The sequence below is a fragment of the Gorilla gorilla genome, chromosome 5 (assembly GCF_029281585.2).
Source record: "Gorilla gorilla gorilla isolate KB3781 chromosome 5, NHGRI_mGorGor1-v2.1_pri, whole genome shotgun sequence".
In the NCBI taxonomy this organism is placed as follows: domain Eukaryota; kingdom Metazoa; phylum Chordata; class Mammalia; order Primates; family Hominidae; genus Gorilla; species Gorilla gorilla.
Window position 1 is genome coordinate 146,853,125 of NC_073229.2, and position 16,777 is coordinate 146,869,901.

Genomic DNA, 16,777 nt, shown 5'->3' on the forward strand with positions numbered 1-16,777 from the left:
AATTCCTTAGGTCTATTTCTGTTGTTTCCCTTATCCTGATTGTATTATTTCTTCTTCATTTCCTTGCTTTGAAAAACTTCATGGAAATTGGACTCTGGTGATTCTGTTACATCTCTGTTGTTTTCAGTGTGTTGAAACTTCTGGACATGGGTAATTGTGGTGATAGCTTGATATCTGTTAATACCCACAGATCATGAGATGACACCTAAAAGCACTAGAAACACAAGCTATTCTAGAATACCTGGCTCATTTCAAACCATTTTAATGTATTATTTAATCTAAGATCTATTAGTCTGATCCTGGTTTTGCTTATCTTAGGAATTGGCTACACATTTAGGGATGCTCTAATTTAAAAAAGATGAATCTGAGAAAATGTAACCTGAAAGAAGAGCCTGTTAAATTACTATGTTTCCTGGATTAACATAGTTTATACCTGTGCCCTCCAGGAGCCGCTAAGAGTCTACCATCATCCCCACGTGGATGTCCCAAAATGGCTGCCACAAGAAAGTACCACAAACTGGGTGGCTTAAAACAAAGGAAATTTATTTGCTCATAGTTCTGGAGGCCAGAAGCCTAAACTCAAAGTGTTGCCAGGGCCATGCTCCCTCTGATGCCTAGAGGGGAGGATCCTTCTTGCCTCTTTCAGTTCTGGTAGCTCCAGGTATCCCTCAGCTGGTAGATGTGTCCCTCCTATTTCTTCACAGGACATTCTCTGTGTGTCTGTCTTTACATTGTCTTCCCTCCTTTTATAAGGACACCAGTCATATTGGATCAAGGGACTGCCCTACTCCAGTGTGACCTCATCTTAACTTGGTTACATTTGCCAAGACCTTATTTCCAAATAACATCATATTCACATGTATTGGGGGTTAGGACTTTAATATATTTTCGGAGGAAACGATGCAACCCATAACACCATATCTGTATTTTTTTAGGGCTGAAGTGTGATTGTTTCAGACCAATGCCTCAGAGAAATATGGAGGTGGGTGGAATCATTCTACTGAAAATTAGTATTTTAGCATTTAGAACATATGTTCTTTGTACCACTTCCTTCAAAAAATTTATTTACATATTCATGAGGATGTGGATATTCTCATATTGAAGGTCTCTACAAGATGATGTTATGTCAACTAGTGCAGTATGATATGACAACAGTAATACTGCAATGTGGTGAAAGTACCAACAACTGACAAAATCCACAGATTAGCTGCAACAGTCAGAGATTGATTGATGTTTGAAGCCCAGCTTTCAGCAGCAGCTGCTTCATTGAGAATTGGTTTTAGTGACTCAGCACTGCAGCTGCCATTTTTCTCTAAGCCAGACAAATCCTGACATGGACAATGTACTGTTATAAGAAGTATAAATTCAGCTAGTTATGAATGTCATTGGCCTAAACATGAGACTTGTAGTCATTCTCAGATTAAAGGAAGGAGATAATTTTGACACTTAATGTAAATATTAAATTTACTTATTTATTTATTTTAGAGACGGGTTTTTCTCTATCACCAGGCTGGAGAGAAGTGATGCGTGATCATAGCTCACTGTAACCTCAAACTCCTGGGCTCAGGCAATGCTTCCGCTTCATCCTCCCAAGTAGCTGGGACTACAGGTGTGTGCCACCATGTCCAGCTAATTTTTCTATTTTTTGTAGAGGTAAAGTCTCACTATGTTGCAGGATGGGCTCAAGCAATCCTCCTACCTCGGCCTCCCAAGTGCTGGGATTACGGATATGAGCCACTGTTCCTGGTCTGACATTAAATATATTTTTGTCAAGTTTTTTTGTTGTTGTTTATTTTTGTTTTGTTTATAGCCTTCTTGCCTTTAACTTTAATTTAATTTAATGCCTTAAAATGAAGCATATCTAAATAATTCATCTTCTAAAGGCAAATATATAATATATAATTGTAATGTTTAGAATTTAGAATGCCTAGTAAACACCCCTTTAGGGAAAAATAAACCTTTGTAAAAAGAATATTAATACATTTTTAAATTCAAATTTGGACTTTAGTGACATCAACAGTGTTTACATTTAGCTATTAGTCTTCCTTGGACTAGAGTGAATGGCAGCCATGAAGTATACAGTCTGTACAGCCTAATACAGTGAACTTATATAAATGCTTCTCCAGTTCTAGAAATATCATGAATCAGTAAAATTAAGCTTGTTTTTGTTCTTGTTGACTCATATACCTGGGTTAAAAAAAGTTTCAAAATGACAGCAATGACAAAAGAAATAAGGTTAGGCTGCATTGCTTAGTAAAGATAAGTAGGAAAACCAGAAGTGAACATTTCAACCTTTGTCTATTGTTGAGCAAAATACGAAACCTGAATTTGGCCAGTTTATTTTGAGAGATTGTTCTTGCAGATAATGCTTAAGAGTCACTCTTCAAAGGGACCTTTAAAATGGATTTATTGGAAAATTTTATTTCAAATTATTTTCTTAGTCTAAAATTCAAAACTAACAATCTGCATCTTATTTAGATAAAAGCATCTAAATCTGCAGCATGTTAAATAGTTAGCAAAGAAATATTCTTCTGAATAAGATCCTTCTAATGCATTTCTCTGCTGTGTGTGCTTTTTCTAGGATATAGAAGAATGAAATAGCAATGACAATGTTAGGACAAAGTAGACTCGGGAGAGAGACCTTCAGTTCAAAAAATAATGAGATCAAAATCACACAGGAATTCACACAGTGTTAGTTTTGAAAGGAAACAGATGTCAGGGAAAGGAAAAAAGAAAGTTGGTTGTAAAGTCAGTTTTTAATGAAAAAAACTGAAAATGCATTTGAAATTTTCATAGATATTTTCTGGTCCTATGCATATAATTGGTTATTTAGAGGTAATTTGTTTTTTGATGAAGCTGAGTTTATCCTCCACCCCCTAACCTGACACCTCAGTAAAGGAATGGCCTGTGACCTTGTGCTAGTCATTTAACCTTCTAAAGCACAGTTTTTCCTTCGGTACAAAGAATAGTCATAATAGCAACTTCTGTTTATTAAGCACTTACTATGTGTTAGGAATTACACTAAGTACTTTTCAGACATTGTCTCATTTAATCTTCACAACATCCTGTGAGGTGGAAGTTTTATTTCCACAGTACAAATAAGGAAATGTGAGCCGAGTTTTCCCAAGTCATATAGCTATTATGTTCTAGAGCCAGTCTGTCTCCAAAGCTCGTGTGCATAGCATTATACTGTCTTTAATGTTAGTATTTTCCAGCCTTAGCCTTCCATGACCAAACCTTTATGACCATCTGACTTCCTTTGCCCAGTGCACTCACCATCGACACTGCCTCTCAGCCAGATTCAAACAGGTTAACCTTGCAAAAGCCCTTAAATTTCCAACAGGTTACCTATGCAGAAGAAAAAACTGAAGTTCAAAGGGCTTATTGCTTTGTAAGGGGTCATTTAGCTAACCAAAATCATGTCCGTTTAATAGCAGTATCTTGACTGATTCAAAAGGGCACAAAAATATAATATCTACTTCAAAAACATTTTTTAAAACTGGGGATATGTGCTAGTTGTGTTTTTTGTTTTTGTCTTTGTTTTTGTTTTTTGTTTTTTTTGGTACTTCTCTTCCACTTCTAGGAGTCTATCAAGTAACTTTCTGGTGGATACGCAATATGAGAACACATCTCTTAGTAGTCTTGAGCTGCCCTCATGGGCGCATTTCTGTGTGCTTTTTGAAACAGACCAGACTCCTTTGAGCAGGTTACTGATCTTATCAAGGTAGGGAGTGAACATCTGGTATTAATCTATAATGCTAAGAGGGTATCTTATAGAAACCATTTTGAAAAAATATGGGATATATCAAAAGTGACCTCTAAAGTAGAATTCATCAACTTTACTTTCAGACAAAGTCTGAAAAGTATATTTCTTTTTGTTGCTCCTGTGAATCGACTTAGTCAACCACTACTACTAGTATTAAGTCAGTATGGCAGGCAGACCTGGATTCATGACTTGACCTTGCTTGGCACTGGTTCGATTATAACCTCAAGCTTCCTTAGGCATCCAATGGTACTAATATATTTTTTTTTGATGGCTTTTGAAAGGATTCAGTGAGAGAATGTTTAATGCATCTAGAAAGTCATGGGCACTCCACGATTGTTTGCTCCCTTTCCTCCCAGTGAGTTAGTATGTTCCTTTTTATATTTAACATAGTTTTCATTGGCCTTCTTCTGTGAGCACAAATGTTTATAGATGCCAGATGGAAATAATGCGTCTATGTATGTAACAATACTGGGGTTAGACTTAACTTTTTTCAATTTATTTTGTAATTAACATCAAAATTAACTGTGATGCCTAATGATTTCCTCTTTAACCTCAGATATACCTATTAAAATGTTGTAAGTCGGCCAGGCGCCGTGGCTCACGCCTGTAATCCCAGCACTTTGGGAGGCCGAGGAGATCGAGACCATCCTGGCTAACACGGTGAAACCCCATCTCTACCAAAAATACAAAAAATTAGCCGGGCGTGGTGGCCGGCGCCTGTAGTCCCAGCTACTCGGGAGGCTGAGGCAGGAGGATGGCGTGAACCCGGGAGGCAGAGCTTGCAGTGAGCCGAGATGACGCCACTGCACTCCAGCCTGGGGGACAAAGCAAGACTCTGTCTCAAAAAAAATAAAAATAAAAATAAAAATTGTAAATGAGATGAAAGATAACGTAAAGCTTATGAACTTTTTTGTTGGTGTTTGAGGATTATAATATAGGTAAGAAAGTAATATAAGCTAAGAAGTTTAATAGTTACAGAAAAAAATTAAAAGTTACTTCTTTTATTGAGGCTTTGCAAGCAAACATTAAGAAGCACTGAATAGTTTACAAAAAAAAATGTGAATCTGCTGTTTCGGTGCTGTGGTTTTTATGTGGCACATGGTAAAAAAGTAAAGAGAAGCTCTTTCCAAATTGATCTGAGTGGCTTTCAGGTTATATTTAAATGCCAGGAATTCTAGAACCACACAGGCCACACCTGAAAAGATATACAGACAGACAGGAGTGAAGCAATGGCAATTTTGTGTGTTGAATGCTGTGTGATGAAATGCAACCCCCACCCTCTACCCTGCTCCCACTTAACATATACACACTCTTCTCTTACTCCAACTCAAAATAAGAAAAGGTTTCTTTCCCCTCAAGCTAATTTCTTGGTGTACAGCAATCTTTGTTCAGGTATTCTGCAACCATATGTAAAGGAAAGGTCATTTTAGAGCAGGTTTACACACTCTGATCTACTTGGAGAAGTGAAAAGTATTGTCCGGTCATTAAGTAAAAAAATGACAGGGTTTAGAATCCCGAAATGTGTGCCAGTATTAAGAATTTAAAAGAATACTGTATATAGGATTCAAGGATAACACTAAAAACAACGGTGAAAACTGTCTTCCAAACAATTGGAAAGACCGTGGATAATGCAGTCATTATGTGAAGAGAAAAAGGAGATTCCTAACCGATTTCTCTTCAAAGGAAGACAGAGGGATATCAATTTCTCATACAAAGTGAATTAGTATGATCGACTTTTATGAAAATGTTCTGGTAAAGAAAAATGGAGTCTTTCCTGATGTCCCTGAAGCAGCTATACTACACATTCTGCAGACTAAAACAAGAGAGAAAGCAATCTTCAAAGAAAAAGCTAAAATGGTGTGTTTTGTCAATATGAAGTGGACAATGGAATACAAAACAGAAATCTTTGGTCTGACTTCTCCCTAAAAATTGTCCTCCTGGTTGGATCAACCAGGCCAGCTGGGGAAGAAGAACTGTTGGAGGGCCTAGTATGATGTTGCCTGAATGTTCTGAAATGCTGATGACCTTCCAGGAATATTAGCACATCTCACAAGCGATACAGATTCCCAAACTTTTTCTTTTTATATGTAACAGTTGGCTTCTATGTTGCCAACTTTATTAACTTCAAAGCTTAATGTGAAATTTAAATCACTATATCTTCCAATGAAACAATAAAAATTGAGGAGGAGGATTTGTTTCAATTTGCCATTTCTACTTACAGACATCAGCCCCTGGCTGGGTGCGTTGACTCACTCCTGTTATCCCAAAACTTTAGGAGACCAAGGTGGGAGGATTGCTTAAAGCCAAGAGTTTGAGACCAGCCTGGAAAATATATTGAGACCCCATCCCTAATTAAAAAACAAAACAAAACAAAAACAATCAGCCTCCTAGAAAGAATGTGTGAGTAGCAAGGCACTTATGCTTCATTTTCCCTTCATTCTTGTCATCTCTTTTCTTCCTCTATTGTGAGAATTTAAAAAGGACAGAATGACATAGGTATCTGTTGGGTGTTTTTTTTTTCTCTTGGAATTCTGGAAATTTAAACTAAAGAAATTATTGAGATCTGGCTTGTTCAGAACTGTAATTAATGCCTTTCTATTTCAAGAAATGATTGCTTTAGTTTTTCTTGGGAGCTTTAAATGGATTTAAGACATTTAGCCCACATTAGATTCCCTTTAGATTTATTTGTCAGCTTGAATCAAGGTTAATTCTGTTATTCCATGATTTTAATCATTAACCCTTTCCTATGTAGGATAATAACATTCTTTTTTATTTTAACCTTTGCTGATTACTGCTGCTCTCTTCTGCCTTCTGTAAGAATACCCCGTCATTCAGCTTTTGGCATTCTCTGATCTTAGTCTTAGATTCTATTAATTTTCACATTTTCATCTGTATATACTATACAAAATTGCTGACATTTCTATTTTCAAATTTTTCCTTTTGTCTGAGTTCCAGGCCCATACTTTCAGCTCCCGCCTTGGCTATTTTCCACCATCTGAACTCCACCCATCTCCCTCTCACCTGTTATTTTGTTGGTGGTTCCACTATTGTCCTAGTTCCCTGGGCATAAAACCTTGGAATTGTTTGAGTTCATCATTCTCCCTCATTCGGTGTAGTCTATCACCACATTCCATGGATTTTTCCATTTTGTAAATTCTTTTTATGTCCATATATATTAGTTTCTGACATCAGTTTGGCAGTTATTGCAAAATCCAAAAATGACAGTGGATGAAACACAATGTAAGTTTAGTTCTATCTTATGTGCAATCCAGGCAGGTGCTATAGGGCTGATATAGTGGCTTAACCAGGTTAGGGATGCAGGCCCCTTCTATCTAGTTGCTTTGTCATCTCCAAGGTATTGTGTTTGTCCACCTCATAAAGCATGACTCACAACAACAGATGCAGTCCAGTTTTCAGAAAGGGCAAAAGAGGAATGAGAGACCACATTCCCTTCTCTTTCAGTATGTAACCTGGAAGTGGAGTATATCACTTCTGCACCTAGCCATAGTTAATGAAGAAATCCAGTTGCATGACCTAGCAGCACGGAAGGCTTGGTAATACTATCTGTGGCTGTGTACCCAGCTAAACTTTCTATTTCTATGGAAAGGGGGAGAAGAGCAAATAGCAGCCAGCCAGCAGTATTCCCTACACTCGTCTTCCTCCAGTTTTATAGTCCGCACCCTTTGGTGGGTCCTTATTGCCCATTGCCAAGGCTATTTCTAAAACTTTTGCTGGATTTGCTATTTGCTCACAACCAATCCACCCATCACCCATTCTTTCTTATAAGGAATCACATGTTGTTGTTGTTGTTGTTGTTGTTGTTATTGTTGTTAAACCTCATCAGACCTTTGCTCAGTGGCCCACAGCATGAAGTCTCTGTTTCATTATTCTTTATAATCTGGTCCTAGTATACCTGTTGCCAGCCATCTTTCAACTTTTATTATTTCATTAATTTATTCATTTAGTATATGTCTGTTGAGTACTTACTATGTGTCAGGCAGAGTCATTCATTCTCCTAAGCTAGTTAATTTGGGTTGGTGGACAGAAAACATCCTCCTGAATGCACATCATTTTCAATATCACCATGATTCATCTCTGTGATGATTGTGTTCACCATTGTAATGCTTGAGAGGTTAAATGCATCCTCTTAAGAGTAGACTTTTAAAACTAGGTCTTACAGTTGAAGTGGTTAATTTGCTTCACATAGTCAGATGATGTTCACTGGATACATTTTAACTTTCAGGTTTTTATGTATTTTAGAACTATGCTTTGCTTTTAAAAACAACACAGAAATTTAAAAGAATACTTATTGAAGGGGCCAGGCACGGTGGCTCATGCCTGTAATCCCAGCACTTTGGGAGGCCGAGGTGGGCAGATCACGAGGTCAGGAGATTAAGACCATTCTGGCCAACATGGTGAAACCCTGTCTCTACTAAAAATACAAAAATTAGCTGGGTGTGGTGGTAGGCACCTGTAATCCCAGCTACTCGGGAGGCTGAGGCAGGAGAATGGCTTGAACCCAGGAGGCGGAGGTTGCAGTGAGCCAAAATTGCGCCACTGCACTCCAGCCTGGTGACAGAGAAAGACTCTGTCTCAAAAAAACAACAAAAAAATACTTACTGAAGTGCTATAACTAGATTTAGTAGCTCACTGACATTGTAAAATAGTTCAAATGAAAGTATAGGTTAGGTCTTATCTCATGTGTTACAGTTGTCTAGTTGCTTATTTGTTCCCAAGCAACCTCACCTGATCCCCAGTCTTACAGACTGAAGTGTAAAAGCCTTTACCGGAACATGCCTTTGACTGGACTTTGTCCTCCAAACTACATTTCCTTCTCCTTCTACAGTCCTTGGTGTTTTGAGGCAGAAATTTGCATAATGTAACTAACCTGACATGATTTTTATGTTTACAATTCATTTTTCAGAGAAGTCACTGAACCAGGTGAGATACATGAGGCTGACTTATACAAGTTCAGGGTTAAATCTGTATTTAAAACTTTGATATTTTGTTCGTCATAGATCTTTGCATAAATTTCTATTTTTACAGTGTATGGCACTTACATGTTATTTATCTTGATTTCTGAGCTTTTGGGCACCCCCTGAAATTTTGTGCTTCAGACCTGATAGATTCTTCTCCTTTATGCATGTTATTTGCATGTTAACATGGCTGGCTGCTTGAGTAATTAAAACTCAAGTTAGAAAATATATATTTGGAAGAAAAAATAAGTATTTATTGTTTTACGAAACCCTAGTACCAAAAATTACCTTAATTCCTGTTAGTTAATGGTTTAAGTATTTATATTTACAACTGAGGTCTGCTTGGGACATGCAGAGAAATCAGTTCCTGCAAGCAAGTACTGATTGTCCATCAAAAAGGAGGATGGACAAGCACCAAGATTAATATTTTTAGCTATGTTATTATATGTTTCTTGAAAAGGCTGCTCTTGTTCCATCTCCAGCCTGGTAGCCTCATCTCTAAAGTGTCAGTGTAGACATGTAGTTTTCCCTGAGAAGGAGGAGAAGAGCAGGGAAGGGAGTGAGTAGAGCATCAGACCTTGAAGCCCGAAGTACCCAGAGCAGTTCTGCTTGCATCCATCTTGAATGTAGGCCTTCTGCTGAGGGGTTCATTTAAAAAGAAAATATTCCTCATCAAAAAACAATAGTTTGAAAATGATTAAACTAAATGACATTCAAGATCTCTGCTAATTCTGAATGTGCATGTGTTTCTACTGTGATAAATTTCTGCTGATTCACCCATACTTTGATCTGCTCCCTTTGTAAAGGGTATCAGTACACCTTGATGAGTCCACTGGCTTTTTGGCTGTTGGTATGTCTTAGCTTCCATGTATATCACCAAGTTTTCTCTTGATTTAGTTGTAGTTTCAGGAGAGAGAACGGAGAAAGAATCAGACCTCGTGTGGTAGAAACGTCATGCAAATTCTGCATCGTACACTGAGGATCATGAAAAAATATTAAAACATCTAATTATATCTATTTATATTTTATTTTTAATGTCTGTTAATGTATTTAACATATATAATAATATAGCAAATAAGTTATATTAGACTATTAGGATAGTAATACTTATAATTTATAGTATAAATATTCATATATAGGAGATATGTACACACAAAAATTATTTTTGTATTTGTTAGGGGCATGCTACTGTTCTTGAAATCTTCCCAAGAATTACTGCACTTTCATTAGTAAAATATTTGATAAGTGATATTTTAAAGGATGAGTAGAGACTCTCACAGTCTCAACCTTTAGGATTTTTGTGTTAAGCATATCTTCATTAAATCTGAATTTTTATGTACATTAGTAATAAAAAATATGGATGAAATGTTTTCAGAGTCCACCACATAGGTATATCTGTATGTAAAATAAACTGGAAAGAAGTGGAGAGGGAAAAACATAACTATTTCACTCATTTTTTTTTATTTTGGTTGTGTTGCAATAGACAAGGATAGGTGGATTTCTGTAAAAAAAAATTAATCATGGAAAGGTTATAAAATTATAGGGATATTTTAAACATGCATTTTTAAAATGCAAATAGCAATGTTTACTTTTTTATCTAACAGACTTTAAACTAGATTCTTATTTATAGTTTCTACTAGATCTTTGCCAAGAGCTGCGTCCAAATCGTTGAAAATCTTAAGACTACAAAATTTTGTTTTCTTAATCATGTCTTTTAGGGGTGTATATTTACATTACATTATATAAGTTTTGAAGTTTACAAATTTTTATCTTTTTGCTACTTACTGTATCATCATTTCTTCATTTATTTCTCACTTCCTCTTCTCAGTTCCTTTTATTTGGTCTGGACATATAGGACTCATTGAAGGAAAAAGTCCCAGACAAAGAGTGAGAGGAAGAGCAAAGATCATTTGAGAAACTGAGTATGGGAACAAGGTTAAAATGATGTCTGCTTTTAATTTTAAAATTCTTCCAAGGTGGTAAAATATGCATTCAGGCAGCTCCAAGTCTGAAAAACACCTAATGCACCTTGACATTCAACAGGTATTTATTGCACTCCTCCTACCATCTGTGAAACACTCTGCTGGGAACAAGACAAATAAGTCACAGTCCATGCCCTCAAAAGGCTTAAAAAAATGTGTTTGCAGCAGGAAGGCAGACACTAAACCGAAATGTGTAATGCCTGTGATAAGCACAAAGACAGATATATACCAGAGTGCTTTAGAGCACATAGGAAGGAACCTGCCTAGACTAAGGAAGGCATAGAAGGCTCTGGAAAGGGTTGCCCAAGTTGACCCAGAAGAGATGAAGAAGATATACTAGCAAGGGGATGGGGAAGAGATGGAGGGCAAAGAAACTCAGCCACAGGTGTGACAGAAATAAAGCACAGGATTCTACTGGTGGAGTGTGACTGCGGAATTTGAGGATTGGTGCAGGTTGGGCATGGGTGAAAAGGAAGGAAAAGTGGAGTGGGGCTAGTTCTTGGAGGGCACCATGTACCACGTGAAGGGATTTGGGCTTGATATTGTAGGTGATAGGCAGACTAATAAGGGTTAATTGTAGAATGATCATGACTATATTTACTTTGAAATAATTCTACCTGACACCTGTGTAAAGAGTGGATTTGCAGGAAGCAAGAATGCATACAAGAAAATCATTAGGACGTTGTTGCCACAGTCCAGGAAGAGTGAATGGTAGGTTGAACTAAGGCAGTGAGAGTGTGGTGAAGGGAATTTGCAAAGTGCCTTATTGCTATGAGTGGCTAATGTGCATACCGATGGTTCATACTCCCGTTATTTTTCACCCTTCTTATGCCAGATGCTAAGTCCTGAAATATAAGGCCCATTCTGTGAATAGGAATAATATATAGGTAGTTTACTTTGATTTCCAAGAGCAAGATGGTTCGATTCCTTTGACATGATCCTTATGTGGGTACTGGGAATATTGGTACAATGCCTTAGAATACTTATGGAGGGTGCAGAAGATTCTCTACAATTATATTCTCAAAGTCTGGTGTGTTTCTACAAACTTCCAAAGGTGGTATCATGCCAAATATTGTCCTACAATCATTTTTATGTGGCTACAAATATTTCCTGTAATGATCAGTTGTTTTTACATGATGATTTCTCAACCTGGCAATGATCCTTAACAGCATCAATGCAGCAATCATCCACTGGATTTTGTAGCTGATAATCTTGGGAACTAATAACTGTTATTTGAAATAAGATCCTTTTGACTTTTAATAGAAAATTTTGTGTTTGAATTAGAGGTTTGGCTTTTCCCAAGAAAGTCAGGCAAGTCGTGATGTTTACCAGTTTTAACTAAATATTTTAAAAAGCCAAAAGTAATTAAAATTTGATTAACTGAATTGCCACCTTTTCTGGTTCTTCATAGTTCTTTTTTTTAATTTGCAGGAAAGAAAGTTTATCAGAATTTTTTAAACCTGTCTCAGAAATAACAACATATTTTAATCAGATTTGTAAGTATCCTTTTCTTCTTTATTTAGGAAATTATATATTGATTTTGTGAAAGAAATGGTTCCTACCATAAAACACTTGACAGGAAATGGATATTTAGTCTGAAGTGGCATGCAAAATTTGAATGAGAGTAATACATATGCAAAAATCTACCACTCCTCAAACAACAAAATAAATAAACCAAAGCCTCAATTAGAAAACCTTCACCAAATCTATCTATAGCTCACAAATATTTGGTTTGTTCTTTGGACATTTCTCTTTGATGATGTCTTTTTCATTATCATTTTTCCTTTTGTGAAGATACATGTGTGTCTACATATTTTAGAGAGTTTGTCACATCAATGAGAAGGAAGAGAAAAAGAGGTCCACAGGAAAGGGAAGAAATAGTATTCTGTTAAAAGTTAATATGGCTTTTCTATGACCACTTTTGGTGAATTTTTTTTAAAAATCAAAACTAGGTCTCATAATACTAAGGTCCATGCAGTTTCATGATAGTTCTGAAAGGCCTATTATTGTCCTATACCCAAAACTGATCAACTCAAGAATGAGGAATCTAGGAGACTTTTTCTATTTTAATTTACCAGACTTCAAGACAAGCACACATTTTCACAAACAAATATTTTATTAGATAAATTTAGAAGAAACTGTAAGTGAAAAAAAATTATGTTTTATTCCCTGAACAAAAAATCATGTCTAATGAAGTTTATTATAGCACTAAAGCAAATAATCAGCATATTGAATTTAAGAACACAGAGTTGATGGTGTAAAGCAGCAGTCCCCGACCATTTTTGGCACCAGGGACTGGTTTCTTGGAAGACAATTTTTCCACAGACTTGGGGTTGGAGGGGATAGGGACGGTTTGGGGATGATTCAATCACATTACATTTATTGCACACTTTATTTATATTATTATTACATTGTAATATATAATGAAATAATTATACAATTCATCACAATGTAGAATCAATGGGAGCACTGAGCTTGTTTTCCTGCAACTAGATGGTCCTATCTGGGGTGATGGGAAACAGTGACAGATCATCAGGCATTAGATTCTCATAAGGAGCATACAACATAGATCCCTCACATACACAGTTCACAGTAGGGCTCATGCTCCTATGAGAATCTAATGCGGCCACTGATCTGACGGGAGGCAGAGCTCAAGTGGTAATGTGAGTGATGTGGAGTGGCTGTAAATACAGATGAAGCTTTGCTTGCACACCTGTTGCTCACCTCCCGCTGTGTGGCCCAGTTCCTAACAGGCCATGGATTGGTACCCAGCCCATGGCCCAAGTGTAAGGAAGATCAGTAAAGCAAAGTCATGCAACTAAAGTCTGGAGCTGAGTGGGCTCTTCAATAGCTGTATGAGACCTTGGACAGCATAATTCTGGGGTTCTCAACTATAAATATTTGTGTTTGAGGGATGTTGACTAAAATGATGACTACCCTAGATCATTTTATGATTCCAGGATATCACTGAAACATTGCTGCTTAGTAGTTAACAGTCACTTTATCTTGGTTAACTATTATTATTATATGACATTAACATTTGTGTAGTAGCTAATAAAACTGACCAACAGGAACTGAGATATATTTCTATCTTGCTTCATCAGATAAGACCTCAGCAATTGTTTAATGAAAAGGTGCATTAAATGTTTAATTACACATTTTGCAGCAATATAGGCTGTTTCATAGCTTTGTGGCATTAGTTTTCAGTTTCATTGCATACATTTAGTAATCTTGTGATTCCGGGTAAGTTGCCTGAACTTCCTAACACTTCAGTTTGTAAATATTAATAATGACATTAACCTATACTGTACCCATGATTTCCTGTCTTTACTACATTGTTTTATAGATCTTGAGGTTTTGTCCTTGTAAAGATTTCATTTGTACGCATATATATGCTATGTTATGGATGATATTGGTATTTGTAAAGTCACTGGAAGAATTGCTATAATGCAGATTCTTGGCCACACTTCCAACTATTAACAAGTATCTTAGATAACTCTTATGAAAGTAATTCATAAGCTAATCTTTGAGAAATACAAATTTTCCTTAAAAAATGATCCCCAAATCAAAATCGAAGGGGAGGTTTGTAAAAAATACACATTTCTAGGGCTCTATCTTGGAGCTCCTGATTTAGCAGCAGGGCTGAAGCAAGGCCTTGGAACTTGTTTTTTTTTTTTTTTTTTTTTTTTAAACTATCTCATTGATTATAATACTTTGAAAATTCCTGCTTTACAGCCTCACTGCATCGCTAATTTTTGGTTGAAGGTTTTGGCTGTGCTGCTTACCATATATGGATGAGGGGTTGTAGTCAGGCTTGTGTGCTTCTGCTAGTGCAGATCAAGTAAAGAATGAAAATGATGAGTTTGGATTGTCTGCAGTGCATACATTGAGATTGACTGTCTTCTCACCCTTGGCTATGTAGCTGCTTTAAGTAAATCCATATGTCAAGCCCATAAATTTCAGATTTCCTGAACCAGAAAAGACTGTTGGAGATCATCTAGTTCAAACCCCTTATTTTGCAGAGGAGGGAATTAAACTCAGAGATTTGCCCCAAGGCCCCTGGGGAAGACCAGGACTAACAGTTGGATTCTTGCCCCAAGCTTAGTTTCATTTCTGTCACAATTGAATGACTCTAATTCTGCCATTTTAGGAACCTATGCTACTTGTGAAACCAGCTTTCTTTTGTTCCTTCCTTCCTTTCTTTCTTTCCTCTTTCTTTTTTTTTTTTTTGAAATGGAGTCTTGCTCTGTCGCCCAGGCTGGAGTGCAGTGGCGAGATCTCGGCTCACTGCAAGCTCTGCCTCCTGGGTTCATGCCATTCTCCTGCCTCAGCCTCCCTAGTAGCTGGGACTACAGGCACCCACCACCATGCATGGCTAATTTTTTGTAGAGACGGGGTTTCTCCGTGTTAGCCAGGGTGGTCTCGATCTCCTGACCTCGTAATCTGCCCACCTCGGCCTCCCAAAGTGCTGGGATTACAGGCATGAGCAAAACCAGCTTTTCTAGTGCTGACTTCAGGCTTCCAGAGCAGGCATAGAAAGTGCTCTTAACTGTCCAGCTCTATGAAAGTGAGAGCATCTTCCTTTCCAACTCCAGTTCTCTGTCCTGAATGAAAAGAGGCAGGAGGGCCACTGAGGGATTGCTCATACTCACCTGGACAGGACTTCTGTTCCTATAGTTGCACCATTTTCTCTATTGCCTTCTTGGTCTTTATGTTAGCCAGAGCCAGGCCTTTTCTTAAATTCTGTATCTCCAGAAGGCAGAGCCATTGTCTTAGTTTGCTTCTTTTTTTTAATACTTGCATCTTTCTGTTTTGTTTTGTTTTGTTTTTTTTTGTGGCACATCTTTACTTGCCCTAATGTGGACATTTTTCAGCTCTGGAGTGCAATTAAGTTCAACAAATACTCAGTGCTTCTCTGTCCGAAGAGCAGTCCTGGGTACCAGAGATGTAAAATGAATCCAGTATAGTCCTAGTTTCAAAAGCATTCACAACATCGTGAGAAATGAGATAAGTATGAGAATTGCTGCAGGAATGTTTGCAAGTGCCACAGGAGCACAGAAGCCATGACTTCCACTTACTAGGAGAGTCAAAGAAGTCTTTGGAGAGGAGGTGACATTGGTCTGTTTTAGGTGCAAAACCATAACCCACAATATAAATGTACAACATTTTGAAACCACATGAAAATAGTGTATCTAAGTCTGAATAAAGAGAGCAAATGCAATGCAGATAAATAAGGCTGGTGTCAGCATGATGGAGGAAGAGGGACACTGCAACACGTGGCGGGAGGCCTGTGTCTTCTCACACCACTGCCCCCAACTTGTGTGGCTCTCAGCGATCCAGTCAGACTTCTGGGGCTACAGGCAATCCTACATACTTGGGATACCATCAAGTGAAAAAAACGTGCATCCCAAACAAGGTGTTATGTGTGCCAAAACTTCAGTTTTGAGTAGTTGTTGCCCAAGTGAAGAGAAGCCTTGGAGGAAGAGCACTTCAGCCAGGAGGAAGCACAAACGTGCAGTGACCTGTGTTTGGAGGTGAAAGGGAGTATGTCTGAGAGTTATAAGTCCTGAATGGAGGGTAGTTTCTTTCAACTGCTGGACCGGAGGGGAGCAGAGGAGCAGCAAGAGAGAAGCCTGGGAAGTAAGCAGAGGGTATTTTGTGAAGTGTGTGAAAGGTCATGTTAAGAAATTGGGTGAGCTTTTCCTGATGTAAGGGGATGGCTGAAGAGCTGAGATGGTAAGATTTGCTGGGCTGTTGTCAAGAATGGATGAGAGGGCAAAAACCGAGGCAGGAAACTCAGTGAAGAGGACCATCTAAGCTAGAGAGGCTGGTGATCTTGGGTAGTGAAAGACGATGAGAAAAGCAGTCCATCCACAGATTTAAAACCTATTTAGAGACTAGAGTTTATATGACTTGATCATGGAGGGTGAGGGAAAAAGATGCCTCCTGGGTTTCTGGGGTGGATGTACAGTGGTGTTCACTTGCAGGAAAATCCAGGAGGAGGAACAGGTTTCAAAAGGAGGGTGATATTTCTAAGCCACGGTGATGAGATC

The 16,777-nt window shown here is 37.7% G+C and overlaps 1 protein-coding gene across 16 annotated transcripts in view; it reads left to right on the forward strand.

Annotated features, from left to right (window-relative positions):
• PKIB (cAMP-dependent protein kinase inhibitor beta) overlaps positions 1 to 16,777 on the forward strand; it is a 253,648-nt gene that overhangs the window by 190,752 nt on the left and 46,119 nt on the right. For 4 of the 16 annotated variants that reach the window (XM_055391253.2, XM_019029110.3, XM_019029114.3 and 1 more), the window contains exons 3-4: positions 936 to 982; positions 12,156 to 12,220. The exons of 4 other annotated variants lie outside the window; for them this stretch is intronic. The gene's annotated coding sequence lies outside the window, so the exon portion shown is untranslated. Of the gene's footprint in view, positions 1 to 935; positions 983 to 1,485; positions 1,610 to 7,187; positions 7,321 to 12,155; positions 12,221 to 16,777 lie in introns of those variants that run through there. 8 more of the 16 variants (XM_063707827.1, XM_063707829.1, XM_019029115.3 and 5 more) reach the window with 6 other exon arrangements.